Below are 14,858 nucleotides of genomic sequence, written 5' to 3'. Positions count from 1 at the left end.
GGCTGTAGAATCTGATGGAGCAGCACGATCTTTCCCTTTTTTCCGCCATTGCTCTTGAACAACGAAGCAAATGTCTGATAGTCTGGTTTCAAAACCATTCATATCTTCATGACATTTGTCAACCACTATTTTTGTTTCCGACACAACATCCATTAGGGATTGAACTTGTGTCTAGAGCACAGATATATCACTCTGTCTAGCCGGAAGATTTTGTTCAGTAGGTGATTTGGACGAGGTTACCTTGACAACCAACCCAGAATTACGCAGGAAGGTGCTTTTTGCACTGTTAGTGGAGAGATACTGACACATTGCAGCAAGAGGTGACATTGTGCCTGTGGTAGCCTCGTCACCTTCAAGTGGTTGTGGCTTTTCAATCATTCGTTCCATAGCTTGCTGAAAGTTTAAACTTGTAGATTAGTGTACCAGATAAGTTACTAATGAGACAAAAACAAACAAAGTAGGTTTCACGTTTATACATAACTTATTTTGGTGAACTACTATAATACATTAGCATGTATTGTAGTGCCAACTACATAATAAAATCACTTTCGGAACATATGTCCATGTAGCATGCCTACTGTATTGTCTATTTCCTCACATTCATTGACATCTAAGGATAAAGAGACATGGTTTAAAGTAGGATGAACATAGTATGACTTCATTCATATCATGGGAAAATAGATATAAAACAAACATGCTATTCTATGATGGTGTGCACACGTGAACATCACAACTAGATTACAGATCAAGACCAAAAGAGTATCCTTCATCTCTTTTAAACCATGTAAGGTGAAATGATATGTTAAGACAACTATGTATAAAAGTGAACAGAGTAACTGACATTGGCTGCAAACCAAGCAGTTAAATGAACACGTCACAATACCAATAAGTTCAAAGGTAGAAGGAGTAAGGACTTACAAGAGCGGCCTGAACTGGTGTGCTCATGCCCTTCATCTTGCTGGTGTGGCAATCCTTGAAGATTTGCACTGCATTCGGTTCAGGTTCTTTTTGGTCCACACGGGTTTTCCTCTGTATTTGGAACAAGTCAATATAGATACGATAATATGGCACATAAAAAAGAATGAAGTAGCAGCTATTTATAAGAGCCTCACAGTGTGCAATATAGCTACGAGATCATGTTGTCTGTTGGAATTTCACTTTAGAACGGTTGGTCTTGTTCTTCAAACAGTTAGCCTAGAAGAAGATACACTTGTAAGGCACATACATAAATACAAGTTCAATATGTGGTCTGATCAAATACATATACCCTACCTGATACTTTGGATCAGACCAGTGTTTAACAAGGGCTGTCCAGTCTTCATCTGTAATATATTCCACTGGAGATGTTTGCGCGATTTCATTGTTAGCTTTGCCTTCAAAGTGAGATTTTCTAAGGTGGTACCGATATTGTCGTAGAGCAGACTGAAAAACATGAGTGCATGCTTGTTTAGTTGCATCATCTTTCGAATCCAACTTGAACCTCATTTGTTGAAAAAAGAATGTGAGTCTTATTAGGAGGAAGCTAGAAAGTATGGCACATAGCAAGACAATATTACAAATTGCGATGAATAACATTACATACAGATAAATGGTCAAGGAAGGTGTTAAACTGGGTATTGTCTTTCTCATTCCTGTACTGGATCCATGTTGGGAGGATACATGCATGACACCTAATGGCATTGGCTGCCTCTGATACTAACTTGGCTGACTCTGTAGCATCACGTGGCCTTTTTAAACCTGCCTCAAAATGAATCTCCATTCTTCCTCCTTTAGATTTTGTTAATCTGTCAAGCATTATCCCTGATGTCCGTTTCCGCTTGCGCCGTGGTTCTAGTTCAACAACGAATATGAAAAGTGTTAGTGCACATCAAACTGTGAGAGTACATATAAAGGAGCATGCAACTGTAACTTGACTCGGCCAGGTACCGTCTTGGTGTTGATGCTCATGAGGTTCATCTGATCTTGCCAAGTCCTGTTGTGTAAGCAGTGCTTTGGATGTAGTGTTAGGTGTGAATGCAGCTTGGGAACTAGCCAGTTCCGGAGCAAACGAACGAGTAACTCATTGAGATGCTGGTACAGTCGAAGCGGATGCTGCAGCTGGTGGAGCAGGTGATATTGTGTTTGTAGATTTAGCCGGTGGACTTGGACCTTCTACTGCACTATAAGTACCAACAGAATCTCGAGGGCAGATCCTTTCCCATTTCACCCGACGAGTAACACCATTCCCTACTATATTCTTTTCCTTGCTCTTTTTTGACTTTGCCATGTCAAGGCATACCCACAACACAAAAGAATAAAATCGCTCTTCAGAACTCATTGCTACATGATACAGACAAGCAATACTTTGATGTAAGACAACCGTATGAGGATGGAATATGTAAAAAAACAGGACGACGTGACATATTGACAGCTACGATGTGTAAACTAAGCAGAAGGATTTTCAAAAAAATAGAAGTAATGCAAGCTAGACACCATATGAAAGATGCGACCAATATCACTCTGCCTAGTTAAAAGTGTCTTGTCATAAGTGGCATTCCAAAAAATTAGAAGCAGTACAACGTAGAAATCAATGCAAGATGCAACCACTATCAAACTGCCATGTTAAAAGCGTCCAATCATGAGTGACTGATGCGGGATACACAACAGCAGTACTTTGATGTAAGAACATGGTATGATTGATAGATGCAGTGTATTCTAGACACAGAAAGGCATGTCATATGCACATGTATAACGTATAAACTCACCAGGTGCAGTTTAATCAAAATATACGAAATACATGCTAGACAACATATGGAACATGAAACCAATTATCACACTGTCAACTTAGAGCAAGCACATGCGATGGTGGAGTACGGGAGATGAACTCATCATGTGGACTTGGGACTTCAACTTCATTAGCAGTGGCAGTGGCAAATCTAGAGAGTCTTTGTTTGCGTCGGTCCGGAGGACCACCAACATCCCCTAACTTACTCTTTTCCTTCCTATTTTCTGATATTGCCTTATGAAGTCAAAACCAAAAGAAGATGAATAAAATTAGCTCTGCATAACTGGTTGATGCATGATACACACGAACACTACTTTGATGTAAGGAAAGCGCATGATAGGAGGATGGAATATATACAAAAAGAAGACAACATTGCATATTCAGACGCACGATAGGAGGAGGGAATATGTATGAAAAAATAGTAAGCAGAAGGCATTTCAACAAAATTAGAAGAAATGAAAGCTAGGCACCATATGAACATGCAACCAATATCACTCTATCAGGTAAAAATTGTCTCATCGTAAGTGCCATTTCAAGAAACTAGAAGCAGTACAAGCTAGAAGACAATGCAAGATGCAACCTATATCGCACTCCCAAGTTAAATGTGTCTTATGGGTAAGTGATCGTTGCGGGTATAAGTTGTAGGCTACGCAGATGCAATTCAACAAAATCAGAAGCAATACAAACTAGAAATCATATGGAACACGCAACCACATATAACAATTCCAAGTTAGAGCAAGCACCTGTGATGGTCGAGTAGGGGAGATGTGCTCATCATCTACACGTATGTTCTAGAAACAGGAACATGTGTCATATTCATAGGCATTATGTGTAAAGTAAGAAGATGCAATTCAACAAAGTTAGAAGCAATACATGCTACACATCATACGCAACATGCAACCACATATAATAGTGCCAAGTTAGAGCAAGCACCTGTGATGGTGGAGTAGGGGAGATGTGCTCATCATCTACACAGCTACGTTGACAGTCCAGCCTTGTGTTGTCTTGCGAATCTTGTTGGTAGGATGGCAGAGTAGAATCTGTAGAGACCCTCTATTCGAGTTGCTCCGAAGGACCACCATCATCCACTGCCGGACTAATTTCCTTCAGCTGTATTGATTTTGCATTGTGAAGTCAAACCGATAAGAAAAAGGAATAAAATTCGCTCTTCAGAACTCATTCATGCATGATACCGACGAACACTACTCGGATGAAAGGCAAACACATGATACTAGGATGGAATATGTACGAAAAACAGGACGACATGACATATTCACACCTATGATGTGGTAACTAAGCAGAAGGCATTTCAACAAATTAGAAGCACTGCAAGCTAGACACCATATGAAAGGTGCAACCAATATCACTCTGCCAAGTTCAAACTGTCTGGCATTTCAACAAATTAGAAGCAGTACATGCTCGAAATCATATGCAAACACAACCAATATCACAGTGGCAACTTAAAGGTGCCTTATCATAAGTGACTGATGTGGGATATGCAAGAACAATAGTCTGATGTAAGAACATGGTGTGATCAGATATAGTATGTTCTAGAAACAGGAACATGTGTCATATTCACATGCATCATGTGTAAAGTAAGCAGATGCAATTCAACAAAGTTAGAAGCAATACAAGCTAGACATCATACGCAACATGCAACCACATATAATAGTTCCAAGTTAGAGCAAGCACCTGTGATGGTGGAGTAGGGGAGATGTGCTCATCATCTACACAGCTACATTGACTGTCCAGCCTTGTGTTGTCTTGCGAATCTTGTTGGTAGGATGGCAGAGTATAATCTATAGAGACCCTCTGTTCGAGTTGCTCCGAAGGACCACCATCATCCACTGTCGGACTAATTTCCTTCAGCTATATTGATTTTGCATTGTGAAGTAAAACCGATAAGAAAAAGGAATAAAATTCGCTCTTCAGAACTCATTCATGCATGATACTGACAAACACTACTCGGATGAAAGGCAAACACATGATACGAGGATGGAATATGTACGAAAAACAGGATGACGTGACATATTCACACCTGTGATGTGGTAACTAAGCAGAAGGCATTTCAACAAATTAGAAGCACTGCAAGCTAGACACCATATGAAAGGTGCAACCAATATCACTCTGCCAAGTTCAAACTGTCTGGCGTTTCAACAAATTAGAAGCAGTACATGCTAGAAATCATATGCAAGACACAACCAATATCACAGTGGTGACTTAAAGGTGCCTTATCATAAGTGACTGATGCGGGATATGCAAGAACATTAGTCTGATGTAAGAACATGGTGTGATCAGATATAGTATGTTCTAGAAATAGGAACAAGTGTCATATTCACAGGCATTATGTGTAAAGTAAGAAGATGCAATTCAACAAAGTTAGAAGCAATACAAGCTAGACATCATACGCAACATGCAACCACATATAATAGTGCCAAGTTAGAGCAAGCACCTGTGATGGTGGAGTAGGGGAGATGTGCTCATCATCTACACAGCTACGTTGACTGTCTAGCCTTGCGTTGTCTTGCGAATCTTGTTGGGAGGATGGCGGAGTAGAATATGTAGATACCCTCCATTTTAGTTGCTCGAAAGGACCACCATCACCCAATGCCTTACCAATTTCCTTCCGCTTTATTGATTTTGCATTGTGAGGTCAAACTGACAAGAAAAAGGAATAAAATTCGCTCTTCAAAACTCATTCATGCATGATACTGATGAACACTACTCTGATGAAAGGCAAAGTCATGATGATGGAATATGTACGAAAAACTGGACGGCTTGACATATTCACACCTATGATGTGGTAACTAAGCAGAAGGAACTTCAACAAATTAGAAGCACTGCAAGCTAGACACCATATGGAAGGTGCAATCAATATCACTCTGCCAAGTTCAAACTGTCTCGTCATAGGTGACGTTCATCAAACTAGAAGCACTACATGCTAGAAATCATATTCAAGACACAAACCAATATCACACTGCCAACTTAAAGGTGTCCCATCATATGTGACTGATGCATGATACACAAGAAGAGTAGTTTCATGTAAGAACATGGCATGATAGACAGATATAGTATATACCAAAAATAGAAAAGCATGTCATATTCACATGTATCATGTCTAAGCTAAGCAGATGCAGTTTACACTAATTAGGAGCAATACAAGCTAGACACCATATGCAACACCTTGGATGGTGGAGTAGGGGAGCGGAGACTTGGAACTTGTAATGCACTAGCAGTACAAGGAGAATCCGTACAGATGCTCCGTTTACTTTGCTACATAGGACCACCATCATCGCCTTTCTTACTCTTTTCCTTCCTCTTTTTTGAGTTTGCCTTGTCAAGTCAAACCCACAAGAAAAAGGAATAAAATTTGCTCTTCAGAACTCATTGATGCATGATACTGACAAGCACTACTTTCATGTAAGACAACCGCATGATGGGAGGATGGAATATGTATGAAAAACAGGACGACATGACATATTGACATGTATGATGTATAAAGTGTAAACTAAGCACAAGGTGTTTGAACTAGTTAGAAGCAACACAAGCCATAAACCATATGAAAGATGAAACCAATATCACTCTGCCAAATTAAAAGGGTGGCCTAACAAATATATTTGACCAAATTAGAAGCAATACATCGCAACAGGCTAGAAATAATATGCAATATGCAACGAATAAATGTGTCTCATTGTAAGTGATTGATGCAGGATACAGAAGAGAGGTAGTTTCATGTAAGAACATGGTTAACACATAGATGTAGTGTGTACAAAAAATAGGAAGGCATGTCATATTCACAGGTATAATTTGTAAACTAAGCAGATGTAATTTACCCTAATTAGAAGCATTACAAGCTAGACACCGTATGCAACATGCAACCACATATCACACTGCGAAGTTAGAGCAAGCGCCTGCGATGGTGGTGTAGGGGAAGTGCAGTCTTCAAGTACAGAGCTAAGTTCAATATCTTCAATTAGGCTTGCTGTTTCTTGAGAATCATGTGCAGAGGATGAAACTACACTCTTTAAAAGAGCAGCGCGTCTCATACTAACCCACATGCGTGACTGTCTCATCATAAGCGATAGATGCAGGATACACAAGAACATTAGTTTGATGTAAGAACATGGTGTGATAGGCAGATGTAGTATGTACCAAAAACAGGAAGGCATGTCATATTCACATGTATAATGTGTAAACTAAGGAGATGCAATTTAACAAATTAGGAGTAATACAGGCTAGGCACCATATGCAACATGCAACCAGATATCACACTGCCATGTTTGTCGGGGGGATGGACCCCGGGCAGGCAACAGAACCCGGATCCTCTTAAAAACAACGGGGTTGGCACCGCCCCTCAATACCGGCACGCGCTTGGCTGGGTCGCTCGACCCGGCCAAGCCCCGCAAGCCGGCCAGACTAGCCGACCCGGCAAGACACGTCGACTCGGCCCCAACAACTAGCGCAAGATAGCCGAACCCGGCATGACCAAAGCCTCCTCAATAAGCCAGCGCCACCCGTGGTGTGCTACGCAATCTAGCCGTGGGTCAACTCCCATCCCATCCAGGCCGTATGATGGGGACGAGACTTCAATCAATGGTGACCGAGGCAACAGTGGCCCGCCCATACCTCTGGTCAAAAGGAACGTGGCAACAGTGCCCCTCACCTACCCACTGACCAAGGCCGGCGTGGCTACAATGCCCCCGCCTTCACCGCTGACGATAGCAAGCGGCAACCTGATGGAGAGCACTGTATGTGACTCGACTCGGCCACGCCCTGACGATCGACAAGACGGCACACAGTCCCCCTAGGCATGCGGGGCCCGCACCTAGGGGAACCCGGCGAACCACAAGCCCTCAGCGGGACCCAGCCCAGGTCCCCGGACACCGACAATACGGACCCACCGACTTGTAACATTACCATTGTACCCCCGGGGGGTTGGACTATAAAACCCCCCGGGAGCCCGCGATCATGGAAAGGAGAGCGAGAGAGAGGGCAAGCAGAAAACACGTCCGAGAGAAAAGCAAGTAAGCATAGGACTAGCCACAAAATAGCAACACCGGAGAGAAGGAGCAACCCAAGCCTTGGCCAGCTTCCTTCCTCCTCCATACAGCTCCAGGAGCAACATTGTACTATCGATCATCCAACTACACTCGACAGGACTAGGGGTATTATCTCTTCGGAGAGCCTCGAACCTGGGTATGTTCGGCGTCCCGCGCTCGCTCATGCCAAACTCGCCTCTGGAGTCCACCAGCGCCCTCGAGCCTCCTCCTCTCTTTAGCCATCCCTTGGCATCTGCCGTGCGCCCACCACAATAGTTGGCACCCACCGTGGGGCAGCTCGAGGAGCTGGCCGGGAACATGCTTCAGACGGGGCCCTTCTCCTACATCGGCGAGTCCGTCGCGCTGGCGGACGACGTCATCGGCGTGCTTGCCACATCCTTCGCCGTGCTGCGCATCTCTGATGCGTTCGCGGCCGACGAGTACCCCAGCAAGGTGCTCAGCTACTCCGACTCTCCCCTCTCCCTCAGTGGTGGCATTTCCGCCGGGGCAATGGACGTCCATGTGGAGGTCTTCGTCACCGGCGACGGTGCCTCCTCCTCGTCAAGCAAGACGAGGAAGGCTGACGAAGCCAGGGCCGCAGCGGAACAGACCGAGCCGTCCGATCCGTTGCGCACCGCGATGCAGAGCCTCCACATCCCCGTTGGCACCAACATCGATGCCACCAACGTCGCTGAGGCCCGAACCCAGCTCGAGGAAAGGCGCCAACAGATGCTGGACCTGTCCGAGGCACTCGCCGCCACTCAGCGTCGCCTGGACGCCGTTCAGCTAGAGCGCGATGCCGCCTACAGATTCACGCCCGCCGCGGCCGGGCCAAGCCGGGTCGCCGATGTGCGTGCCTGGGGAGGAGCGATCGGCTGGGCCCTCGATGCCATCCCAACCATCTATGAGATCCCAGTGAAGAACATGCGCGCTGCCCAGGCAGGCGCAGCCGGCCTGGACCAGCTCGCGGATGAGAAGCTGAAAGAGCGCATCGGGCGGATGCGCGAACTCCTCCACGCCGCCAACACCCACCAGGACCGCCTCAACCAGCTCGCCAAGCCGGCGGGATCCGGCTCCGCCCGCCTTGGTGGGCTCGGCGAACTTCTGCACACCGCTTCCTCGCCACCCGGCGAGGCGCACTCCGGCTGAGCTCAGACTCGGTGCGACCCGGCCGCTACAGCCACCGGCGGATTAGGCGACAAGCCCGTCCTAGAGATCCAGCATGGACCCGACCAGCATGGCCGGTGTCCGGCTCCAACCGACCTGGCCCCCGTGGCCTGGCCACAAGTCGACTTAGCTCGCGCGCCATCGACGACGCCGACGCTCGCCACCGCCTCGATCAACTCGCTCACTCCCTGAAGGTGAAGGAGAGCGGCGCTATCAGGCTGGCGTGCTTCGGCCCACGCATCCGGGAGGAGCCCTTCCCCAAGTACAATGGGACGGTGAAGCCAGAAGACTGGCTCACCGACTACACCATGGCCATTGGCATCACCGGTGCCAACCGTCATCTCGCCGTGTGCTACGCGCCGCTCATGCTCCAAGGGTCAGCCAACACGTGGTTGAATAGCCTGCCGATGGGCAGCATCAACACGTGGGTGGACTTCGAGGAAGCCTTTGTCTGCAACTTCACGGGGACCTACAAGCGACCCGGCCGCCCTAGCCAGCTCTCCATGTGCGTGCAAGGACCTACGGAGACCGGCCGCGAGTACCTCGCACGCTGGACCGAGCTCCGGAACAGCTGCGAGGGCGTCCATGAAGTCCAGGCGATCCAGTACTTCGTCAGCGGGTGACGAGACGACACCCTCCTCAAGCACAAGCTCTTATGCGCCGAGCCGTCCACCATGGCCGCGCTCATGGTGATGGCGGACAAGTACGCCAACGCCGACTCCGCCATGAAGATCCAGGTGGCACTGGATGAAGCCGGCAAGATGAAGCCGGTTCCCCCTCCAAAGCCGGCCGATGAAAGCAGCCGGCAGCAGCATCACCAGAATAACAAGCACAAGGCAGACCAGCCGGCGCCGCGTCACGACAACTCGCTCATCGCGGCCACCGAGCCCGTGGCGGACCCAACGGTGAAGCACCGACAAACCGGCAAGACGACATGGCAACCCGCCATGAGCTTCGAGCAGATGCTTGACGCCCCCTACAAGCACCACAGTGGCTCAAGACCCTCCACGCACACGCTTCGGCAGTGCGCCATCACCAAGCGCATCATGAGGGGCGATGTCCCGCCCACTCCGGCTCCGGCTCCAGGCGCGGGACAGCCGCCTCCGCCTTCACCGCCTCCTCCAGCTGGCGGCGCGATGCGCGACGACGCCTACCCGGACCAGAACGCGGCCTGCGTCGTCTTCACCAGCCTCAGCGACGACAAGCGCAACGAGCGTCTCCTTCAACAGGAGGTGAACACCGTCATTCCGGCCAAGCCGGAGTTCATGCATTGGTCGGATCGCCCGATCTCCTGGACCCGAGAGGATCACCCGGCAGTCTTGCCGAGTCCGGGTGGTTACGCCCTCGTCCTCAACCCCACCATCGTCGCGCGGCGCACATGCAAGTTCTCCCAAGTCCTCATCGACAGCGGCAACAACATCAACATCCTCTACTGCGACACGATGACCAAGCTCGGCCTCAAGGCCGAGGACCTGGAGCCGACCCGAACGATCTTCCACGGCATCGTGCCCGGCCTCTCCTGCTCCCCCATTGTCCGGGTCCGGCTAGATGTCCTGTTCAGTGACAGCGGCCACTTCTGGCGCGAACTGATCTGGTTCGAGGTGGTGGACCTGTCCAATGCGTATCACGCGTTGCTGGGCCGGCCCGCGCTCGCCAAGTTCATGGCGGTTCCCCACCACGCGTACCTGAAGATGAAGATGCCAGGTCCCAAAGGCCTCATCACCATCACCGGCGATTACCGCAATTCCCTGGAGTGTGCCTGAGACGACGCCAAGTTGGCCGAGTCACTGGTCATTGCCGAGGAGCGGCGCTAGCTCGACCGGATCGTCGCCCTGGCAGGCGAGGCCTCCGTCGCGTCGATCCCGACCCCGGACCCGGCCGACAAGGCCGCCTTCAAGCCCTCCAAGGAGACCAAGAAAGTGAAGCTCAACCCAAAAGACCCCAGCTGCAGCAAGTACGTTGTCATAGGTGCCCGCCTCGACAACAATTAGGAAGGCGAGCTTGTCGACTTCCTCTGTGAGGATCGGGATATCTTCGCATGGACCCCCAAGGACATGCCGGGTATCCCGAGGAAGTACGCCGAGCACAAACTTCATGTCCACAAGGATGCCAAGCTTGTCCGTCAACCCCTATGACAATTTTCCGAAGAGAAGAGAAGAACCATTGGTGAAGAGGTCGCGAAGCTTTTGGCATCCGGCTTCATAATGGAAGTGTTTCACCCCGAGTGGCTGGCCAATCCAGTCCTCGTCCTGAAGAAGAACAAGACCTGGTGCATGTGTATCGACTACACCAGCCTCAACAAGGCCTGTCCCAAGGATCCGTTCGCCCTCCCGCGGATCGACCAAGTCATCGACTCGACCTCCGGGTGTGAGTTCCTGTCCTTCCTAGACGCTTACTCCGGCTACCACCAGATCAAGCTGGACCCGGCCGACGCCCTGAAGACGTCCTTCATCACGCCCTTTGGGGCGTATTGCTACATCACCATGTTGTTCGGCTTGAAGAACGCCAGCGCCACCTTCCAGCGCTGCATGCAGAAATGCCTGCTGCCGCAACTCGGCCGCAATATCCACGTATACATGGACGATATCGTGGTGAAGACCAAGCAGCACCTCATGCTCCTTGACGATTTGAAGGAAACATATGCCAACCTCTGCGAATACAAGGTCAAGCTTAACCCGGAAAAATGCGTCTTCGGCATCCCGGCCGGAAAGCTACTCGGCTTCCTCGTCTCAGAACGCGGCATTGAGGCGAACCCGGAGAAGATCAAGGCCATCGAGCACATGCGCAAGCCGGCTCGGCTGTGTGATGTCCAGAAGTTCACCGGATGCTTGGCCTCGGTCAGCCGGTTTCTAAGCCGGCTGGGCAAGAGGGCGCTACCCCTGTACCAGCCGATGAAGAAGACAAGCCCGTTCGAATGGGACGACAAGGCAGACGAGGCCTTCCAAGACCTCAAACGCATGCTCTCCACCGCACCAGTCCTGGCCGCGCCGACCGACAAGGAGCTGCTATTGCTCTACATAGACGCGACCTCGCGGGCCGTCAGCACGGTGCTGGTGGTCGAGCGACCAGAGAAGCGCAAGATCCAAGCCGTCCAGCACCCAGTCTACTACCTGAGCGAGGTGCTCTCCATCTCCAAGCAGAACTACCCGCACTACCAGTAGATGTGTTACGGCGTGTACTTCACCGCCAAGAAGCTGAATCAGTATTTCCAAGAGCACGTTGTCACCGTGGTCAGCACAACGCCTATGGGAGAAATCATCGGGTGTCGGGATGCCTCTGGCCAGGTTGCCAAGTGGGCGATCCAGCTAGCCGGCCACACCATCCTCTACGAGCCCCGCACCACGATCAAGTCTCAAGCCCTGGCCGACTTCCTCGTCGACTGGACCAAGACCCAGTACTTGCCGCCGCCTCCCGACTCGATGCATTGGCGCATGCACTTCGATGGGTCCAAGATGCGACTCGGCTTGGGGGCCGACATCGTATTATCGTTCCCGAAGGGTGACCGGCTTTGCTACGCGCTCCAGATCCACTTCGCCACCTCCAACAACATCGCTGAGTACGAAGCCCTTGTGCACGGCCTCCGGCTTGCCAAGGAACTCAGCATCCGGCGCATCTGTGCTACGACGACTCGGACCTGGTGGTGCAGCAGTGCTCCGGCGAATGGGACGCCCGCGACTCCAACATTGCAAGCTACCGCTTCCTCGTCTAGAAGCTGTCCGGATCCTTCGAGGGCTGCGAGTTCCTCCACGTCCCGCGCGCGGAGAACGAAGCAGCCGACACGCTTGCCAAGATCGCCTCGTCACGATAAGCCATCTCGTCCGGCGTCTCCCTCGAGCACCTGCGCAAGCCGTCCGTCAAGCCATCGCCGGACTCCGAGTCCATCCACATTCCAGACGACCCGGCCGCACCTCAACCCGGCCCGGGGACTGCTGTACCCGGCCCAGGGGCTGCTCAGCTCGACCCAGCCACCATCGACCCAGACCCGACCGTCGCCATCCCCGACCCGGGGGCTGCTCAACCCGGCTCGGGGGTTGCCGACTCGGAACCCACCCTGGTGGCCGTCTTCGCCGCGGTTATGGCTCCATCTTGGGCCCTCCCAATATCAGAATTTTTGGAGAACGGGGGTCTCCCCATGGACGAGACCGAAGCTCGGCAAGTGCAGCACCGGACATCCGCCTACAGCATCATCAACAACGAGGTCGTCAAGCGCAGCACCACCGACGTGTTCCAGCGCTGCATCGAGCAGGAATGGAGCATCGACATCCTCCTCGACATACATTAGGGCGAGCGCGGGCACCACGTCGCATCACGATCCCTGGTGGCCAAGGCGTTCTGCCATGGTTTCTACTGGCCCACGACTCTCCAAGATGCCGAGTCGCTCGTCCTCAAGTGTGAGGGATGCCAGCGCTTCAGCAAATGCAGCCACCAGCCGGCGTCGGCACTCCGCACCATACCGATCGCCTGGCCCTTCGTGGTCTGGGGACTCGACATGGTGGGACCCTTCAAAACCACTCGAGGCAGCATGACGCATTTGCTGGTGGTAGTGGACAAATTCACCAAGTGGATCAAGGCAAGACCAATCAAGAAACTGGACGGGCCAATAGCCGTCCGGTTGATCAAGGACATAGCAGTGCGCTATGGCATGCCGAACAGCATCATCACCGACAACGGCACCAACTTCGCCAAGGGCGCGCTCAAGCAATACTGCTCCGTCTCTGGCATCCGCCTCAACCTGGCCTCCGTTGCGCATCCATAGTCCAACGGGCAGGTCGAGCGGGCCAATGGACTCATCCTGTCCGGCGTCAAGCCGCAACTCGTCGAGCCACTCATCCGCTCACCCGGCAGCTGGCTTGACAAGTTGCCATCCATTCTCTGGAGTCTACGCACCACGCCGAATCGGTCGACCGGGTTCACCCTGTTCTTCCTCATCTACAGAGCCGAAGCCATCATCCCGACCATCGTCGAGTTCGACTCACCGCGCATCGCGATGTACACCGAAGCCGAAGCCAGAGAAGCCCGCGAAGATGGTGTCGACCTGCTCGAAGAAGCACGCCTCCTGGCGCTCAGTCGCTCGGCCATCTACCAGCAAGGCCTGAGGCACTACCACAACAAGAAGATCAAGCCCCTCGCGTTCTGCGAGGGCGACCTCGTCCTCTGACTTGTCCAAGAGCAGGAAGGCCAGCACAAGCTGTCCCTCCATGGGAGGGCCCATTCACCGTGAGCAGGGCCTTGCGCGACCGCAACACCTACTACCTCATCGACGCACGCAAGTCAAGGAAGCGCAAGAAGGACACCGCCGGTGAAGAAACGACCCGGCCGTGGAATGCGGAACTCCTCCACCCGTTTTATAGCTAGCCGCAGGAGCGTATGTATCATCGCCTTTTGTAAATGCATGATACTATGTGGTCCCCGAACGAGACTTGGGGGCTGCCTTTTGTTGACCAATTTATTGTGTCCCTATTTTCTTGCATCACTATACCACTGAACCCAGCCACCGGTCCGACTCGCTCGACCCAGGGGCTCGGGGGCTGGTCGGCTCGGTCACCAGCCCGCCGCCTTACTTGGTGATTCCTGATAAAGTTAGGAAGCCGCGGTCCCCCACTTCGCCCTAAAGCCACATATCCAGCTTTGGCTGTCGGCTGGCAAGCACAATGGGCCAAAGCTCCTTTACGCTTCATACACTAAGTCAAAGGCTGCCTGGTCGATCTACCCGGCCCAGCATTCATCAAATAAACAGCCGCACGACTGGCTGCTTGCCAACCGGCTTCGCCGGATTGCCGCCAGCCGACCCAGTGGGGGTTTCGCTCGCGCTCAACGTTTTGAGGGACCCAAGTCCTGCACGCTCCTCTCAAAAACCGAACTCCTTGTCATGGACCGGAGCCTCGGCC

The sequence above is a fragment of the Triticum aestivum genome, chromosome 2A, assembly GCF_018294505.1.
Source record: "Triticum aestivum cultivar Chinese Spring chromosome 2A, IWGSC CS RefSeq v2.1, whole genome shotgun sequence".
NCBI classification, from domain to species: Eukaryota; Viridiplantae; Streptophyta; class Magnoliopsida; order Poales; family Poaceae; genus Triticum; species Triticum aestivum.
This window is presented reverse-complemented; position numbering follows the sequence as displayed.